Source organism: Hyposmocoma kahamanoa, unplaced genomic scaffold, assembly GCF_003589595.1.
Source record: "Hyposmocoma kahamanoa isolate Upper Pololo Valley unplaced genomic scaffold, ASM358959v1 67, whole genome shotgun sequence".
Classification (NCBI taxonomy): Eukaryota; Metazoa; Arthropoda; class Insecta; order Lepidoptera; family Cosmopterigidae; genus Hyposmocoma; species Hyposmocoma kahamanoa.
In genome coordinates this window covers 6132421-6139120 of record NW_020653855.1, presented here as the reverse complement: position 1 = coordinate 6139120, position 6700 = coordinate 6132421, and positions in this window count along the sequence as shown.

Here is a 6700-nt window from a genome sequence, read left to right as displayed (position 1 = left end):
CGCAGCTACTTTGCACGATTTAACCTTCACTGGGTTCGCGGAGTAGCAAATTAATTTACTTCCATTTTAATTAAAATGTCTGTTGTAAAGATTCATAGGTCGCTGGTTCCGGCTCCGGCTCGACGGACCAAAAATGTATGTTATAAAGCTCCATAGGTCGCCGGCTCAGATCCGGGTCGAAGGACCAAAATGTATGGACCACCTTACTCCATACAAGGATTGTAGTGGTCTGTACGCAGAGAAAGACACAAAGAAAATGGTAAAAGTATATTGGTATACGTAAAATATGGGTGTTAGTGGCAAGTCTTTCCTTGATGTAGTGTGTAGGTGGATAATTGATAGCGTACTACGTATAATAAAGTGTGAATAATGTATCGAGTTCTTAGGTTTTCGCGCTTGTTACATATAGGAAATGAAACTATTTTTAACCGACTTCAAAAAAAGGAGGAGGTTCTCAATTCGACTCTTTTTTTTTGTATGTTTGTTACGCGATAACTCCGGTATTTGTGAATCGATTTTCATGATTCTTTTTTTTTTGGAAAGAGGGTACCTCCATGGTGGTCCCATTTAATTTTGAAGAAAATCATTCACCTCTAAGGGTGGCTGTTGACGTAAGAAGATTCATTTTTATAAATAGCACCTAAATTTTATTATAAGGAGCAATTATTGTTTTAATGGTTGGTTTTGCTATTCTCCAATTCAATGCGTTTTTCTCTCAATATACTTTGAGTAGTGAGAACCGATTTTTATTATCTCCTGTGTCAAGTCCCGTATAGTGGCGAACTAGGTGATGAATCCGGGTTTACGCACTTTCCGGTAATCGATTTTAATAAAACTTGGTAATTATATGTACTTACACGTACTTTTGAAGTCGGTTCTTTTAGTACTCTGTACTGAGGTAAGGTTATTCCGGATTTAAATCTGCCCAGGATACTACGAGAGGACAATTGAATTAAAAACATCCTAATTTCAACAGCTCATGCTCGCACACACACATTCATACTCACTCACGTTTTAAGATTCAAATTTGTTAAAAAATATTTGTTATGACGTTGTTTGGAAATGTAAAAATTAAACACTAAACTAAGTGTGTTCCTTTTTGTAAACTTTTTAATTGTGAATTAAAAAAAAAAAAGTAGGTATAAGTTAAAAATGTTAAATGTGCATTTATAGCTATGAAAGAGCGGTGCCTCCTGACACAGGCTTAACAGGAGGTACCATCCACTGTTAATGTAAATTTAATTGTATTATTGAAATAAACATTTTATTTTAGATTTAGATTAGCGGTTTTTAGTAATAATGAGCGTCTTTCGAACAATTTAAGATAAACAATGGAAACGCGCGACTGTATCGATACAAACGCGCGATTGCATCGATGCTGTAGGTACTGAATGCATACAAATGCCAAGTGTAGCGCTGCAATCGCGCGCTTGCAACGCTGCTTGCAATCGCGCGCGTGTGTAAAGGTAGACGATTAGAGACTGCATCGCGTTTGTATCACGTTTACATCCGTGTGTCTGCTAAAAACCGATCTAAGTGCTTCGTGGCCTTATTAAAATTGTATCTAGATACACAAACGCACTAACGCGGGAAAATACGGTCATAAAGGGCACGAAACTAAAACTAAAACCGAATATACAATGGCTGTTTGAATTTGTCTAGGTAATGACCTACACAATTTAAAAACTAGGTGCTTTTTACTGTCTATGGATTGAATAATGCATTATTCAATTATATTTATATACTTTATATATATTATTTATATACTTTTAGAGCACGAGAAGTAGAAACTTATATACTCGAAACATAAACAAAGTTGTTTAAAAGTATTATTTATTAAGTACTTATTATTGGTTTCATGAGAAAACTTCGGTCGTGACAGGTGGCCGTTTATTTTTATATAATTGGTGTAGGTAGAAGGATGTTTCCAGTACATTTTGTAGGTACCAAGTTTGTAAGGTAACATATAATATAAGTATATTTGGCAGTGGTGAAGTTCATTTTCACGCAACTGCATAAGTTTAATATACGGAATTAGAACCCTAACTATAAAAATCTATCGAAATTCTTAATAGCGAAGGACGTAACATTCAGAAGCCTAAGGAAGCCCAATAAAGTCGTACTAAATACAATACCCAAAACAAAACGTTTTCTAAATAACTCGTATGTAATGTGTGGAAAAATTTTTAATCGTATACCAGATCGCATTAAGCCTCTACCATTGACTAATTTTAAAAAGGAATTGCGCATGTGGCTCTTTGATCATTTATTTTACTCTATTGACGAATTCATGAATCATAAAGAATAATTAATTGATGCATACATTTTTCCTATCATTAAAAAATATATATATATTATTATTATTAAATTATGACATACACGATTCTGACATATCAAATTAAATCAATTATCTTAAATTTATCAATTTGTTGCCTAATTATTGTTTTAAAATCGAATCTCAATCCACCGATGTATTATTTTATTATTGTATTTGTATGCTTTTATTTTAGAAGGCCGAATAGGTTTAAGTTCTGATTTAATTTTTACCATCAACATGTGTAATGTACCCTACCCTATTTGAAGCGAATAAATGAATTATTATTATTATTATTATTATACTTTAGGTGACAGAACATAATGTCGGGGAAACGGGAATCTATTTTTATCAGTCCGTAGACAACAAAAACTAATGATAATTATGCAAAAATGGAAGTCGTAGCCATTGAAATAACAAAGTAATAACGTTAAATCTCTCTCTTGTGGAATTTAGTTTAGTGCAGATACGCGCTTTTTACCAATACTACATACGTGGACCTGTACCTAATATCACCGACGATAAGTAAACAAGTCCCATGTGCCTGTAACTTCTAGTGTGTTTAGTCTTATAACGCGCAACTACAGTATTCATACATCATTTAATTTATTACAATATGTAATTAAGTCAAAGTCAACGAATAATTTATTCCATAGGTAAAATAAATTTACTCTTGAAAACGTCACATTTAAGCTTCTGCTCGTTCACTACGCTGACTTCCCTGAGAAGAACGAGCAAGAAACTCTACGAATTGCTCTTTTCAAATAAACTTAAATGCTATGGAAAATACACTTTGAATCAAATTTGTGTGGAATGTAGAGTCATGTCGTCGTTCCATACATCCTTATCTAACGCGTAGTCTTCAATTTTGTAATATGACTTTTAAATTTTTGCTTTTAAACTTAGAATATAATCTTAATATATGCTCCGGAATCTTATTGTAAAAACGTATACAGTTCCCCATAAAAGAGTCGTTTACCTTGGTTAAACATTGTCGTGGTACCATGAGCTTGGACTTAGCTCTAAGGTTAATAATAAGGATAATCCTTTCATTGAAATTATATGTATTTTTTTATTAAATTTATTAAATAACTATAATTAAGTATTACGCCTAATTAATTAATTAGTAGAATATGAACAGTTTTACATTTTAGTTCCTTGTGAAATGGTTAGTCCAAAGCACTGGCACTTTTACCTATTTCCGCCGCCAAGCAGTGAGCATTGAGGTAAGGGCACTGGTGAAATTATTAGAGGTACATGGGACTTGACAACTTATGTCTCAGAGTTCCGGGCGCAGTGGCAGTGCCATCGCGTATATAACCAGAAATAGAGACGAAATGTCATTAATTTGAAAAATATTCTACCATATCATTACTGTGACAACTGCGCTATGATTGGCCAGCCCGTATTCGAAACAATTGACGTGTGTCGTCGACCAATTAACTTGAGCTTTAGTATAAATGACGAAAATTGCAAAACTATATATTTAATGTCTTAGAATAATATTTAATTACCGATGAAATTTGATTCCGTTTGTTTTGTATTTAGATGTTTTGCTGTTTTTCCCCACACCACCGAATGGAACAGCACGCCATAGTTAAAGATCTTTATTACAATAAATACAGAATATTTTTGGAATACACGGGAGAGGTACACACGGGTCAGTTGTTGGCGCAGTGCTATTTCAGCTTTCTAATTTGTAATTTCAGTGCAAATGAGAGTTGAAATTTATAAGTGATGTATCACTGATGGGGAATGTATGGTCCTTATTTCGTCTCTATTTCTGGTTATATACTCGATGGGCAGTGCCCATAAGATCTTTGCAATTTAAAGCTCTGAATTGCACTGCAACTGTAATGGACAGGCGTGTCGCTTACCACTAGACGCACGACTTCTTCCCGTCACTTAGGTATTAGAAAAAAGTAGCCTCGTGCTGTTGTGCGTGATTGGAGAAATAAAACGGATAAAAAATACTGCCCCATGTTTTTCAGAGCATTTCCCCTAAGTTGTAATATCTAGTCAGTACCATAGATATATATTATCTATGGTCGGTACGCCGTTTCAAAGTTATAAGGGTGTTTTATTGTCGACGCTGAAGTAAGCTTATTGAGGTAAGTACACTTTTAATCTCGAGAGCTACAGCTCCTAGCTTAAGTCTGATTGCACCCAGAAAAAGCTGTGAATTAGCCGGTTCTTTATTTAAAAAGATATAGCATATTCAATTAATGTCATTTTATGTAGAAAAGGTAATACCAAAGCTAACCACATGGATGTAACGGAAATAATAAGTTTCATTTCGATACCTCCAATGAACAATACACGCCAACTTTATCTTTTGGTCATTTTCTGTTATTTTTGTAAACAGCCATATTTATTTATCAAGGTCGCCGTTTTATTAGAAACAAAATTGCTTCGATCCGGCCGGATTCGAACCGACGTCTTGTAGCAAACCGTGCCAGACACTATGCTAACTAAGCAACGGAACGAACCACCGGACCTTACGAATTTTTCTATGTGCTTGTTGTCGTATCTTTTGTATTTGGTTTTTCAACGACTTTTTAGCCGTAGCGCCATCTATGAGAAATTTATGAAAGTATTTCATCACCCAGGTACCTACCTAGATACCTTTACAGCTACCAGCCGTAACTATTCACTGTATTCAAATTTTTAATTAATATGTATACAATTATTTGTTATGTGAAATTGCTCCAATAGTTTGTTATAATTTTTTTTTAACACACTCAACATAGCCCCGCACTAGGGAAACCCTGTGTCGCGGGTGCCATGGACACACACATAGACAACCACAAATGACACCCAAACTCACGAGAGAAATAATTGTAGGCCATACAACTATTTCTCTCGGCCCGGGAATCGAACCTGGGATCTCTGCGTGGCAGTCCGGCATGGTAACCGTTCGGCCACGGAGGCAGTTAAATTATTAATACAAACATCGAACACTTAGAAAAAATTCCTTCGAACCGACCTCTTCTAGCAAACCGTGCCAGACGCTATGCCAACTATGCTTAGATGGAGTAATTTCACATAAAAAATAAATAAATATCAATTCATTAAAAATTTAAGTTTAAATAGTTAAGTATATAAATTAATAATTAGATTGCAATACCCTCCATCCCTCCGTCCATGTTTATATGAAATACCGAAATACCATTATCTGTACTCATGGTGCAATAAATAAATAAAAACAAAACAAAAACTTGACACAATGCCTAAAAAAGATATCCCAATAAAAAGTTACCAAATAATAAAATAAAACGGTTTCTCTGATCCCAAAGTAAAGCCGGGTACACATTAACAAGCTGTAACTGTAATATGACTGTTACAGTAATAAGGTTCTAATGTGTATAGAATGAGTACCTGGTTACACCACAAACACGAGACAATATAGAAAAGTTAGGTTTTTTTACATCAACCCGCCCGGGGATCAAACCCGAGACCTCAGAAACGGCAACACCATGAAAACTGGTGTCTCGACTGTAGTGTCCTCGACTACGGATGCCAAATGTCGGATAACGTCAAATGAAGTGTCTATTATTTTAAATGTTTGAACAGGAATAATAATAAAAACAACTGTTTTAGAGCAATAGCATTTTATTAAATATTTATATCTGAAATACATATCTTTATAGAAACATAGATACATCTTTGTATACGACATTTAATATCCTGTAAAGAACCTTGCTTTATTTCTTCAGCTCTTAAATACTGTATAACTACATAACATATTTTGTAACAACAAGAAGCCTTGATAATGCCTAGTGTGCGTACAGAACTGGCGAATGCGCAGCAAAAGCCCCTGCTCGCGGAAGGTTCGAGAACTGCATTCGTGCATTACGTTGTGTAATCTGTTCGCGCGCCACATACATTAACATTTATATAAATACACGCGTCATTAGGGTTCGGCGCATTTGCCAGATCTGTACCCTTAAACTAAATTAGCTCTGTGTGTCAGAGCCAATTTTAATACAGTTATGTAAATACTATCAAAATTCCCCCATTGAAAATTGAACTTTATGTCCTTCACAAAGGGTTTTTAATTTGCAATATATCTTCATGTAAGGCCAAGCGTAGAACCACGCACTTATTCGCGATAACAACTTGGTGTCGCTAGTGTCTTTGCAGAATTGATGGTGACCATTAGTTTGATGTCAAAGTCAAAGTCAAAGTCAAAGATGATGCTTTATGTAGCTTCGTCTTAACTTTGCCATAACGTTGACAATTTGGTAGGATAATATGTTCCGGAAAAGTAATAGTGACAGCAGCAACGTATTTAGGCAATTGTCAAAGTCTGCTATATAAGCTACCTTTTGCAGAGGTGCAAATGCAAAATATTGGGTATTTTGCAGATTCGCAGATGCAAAATAT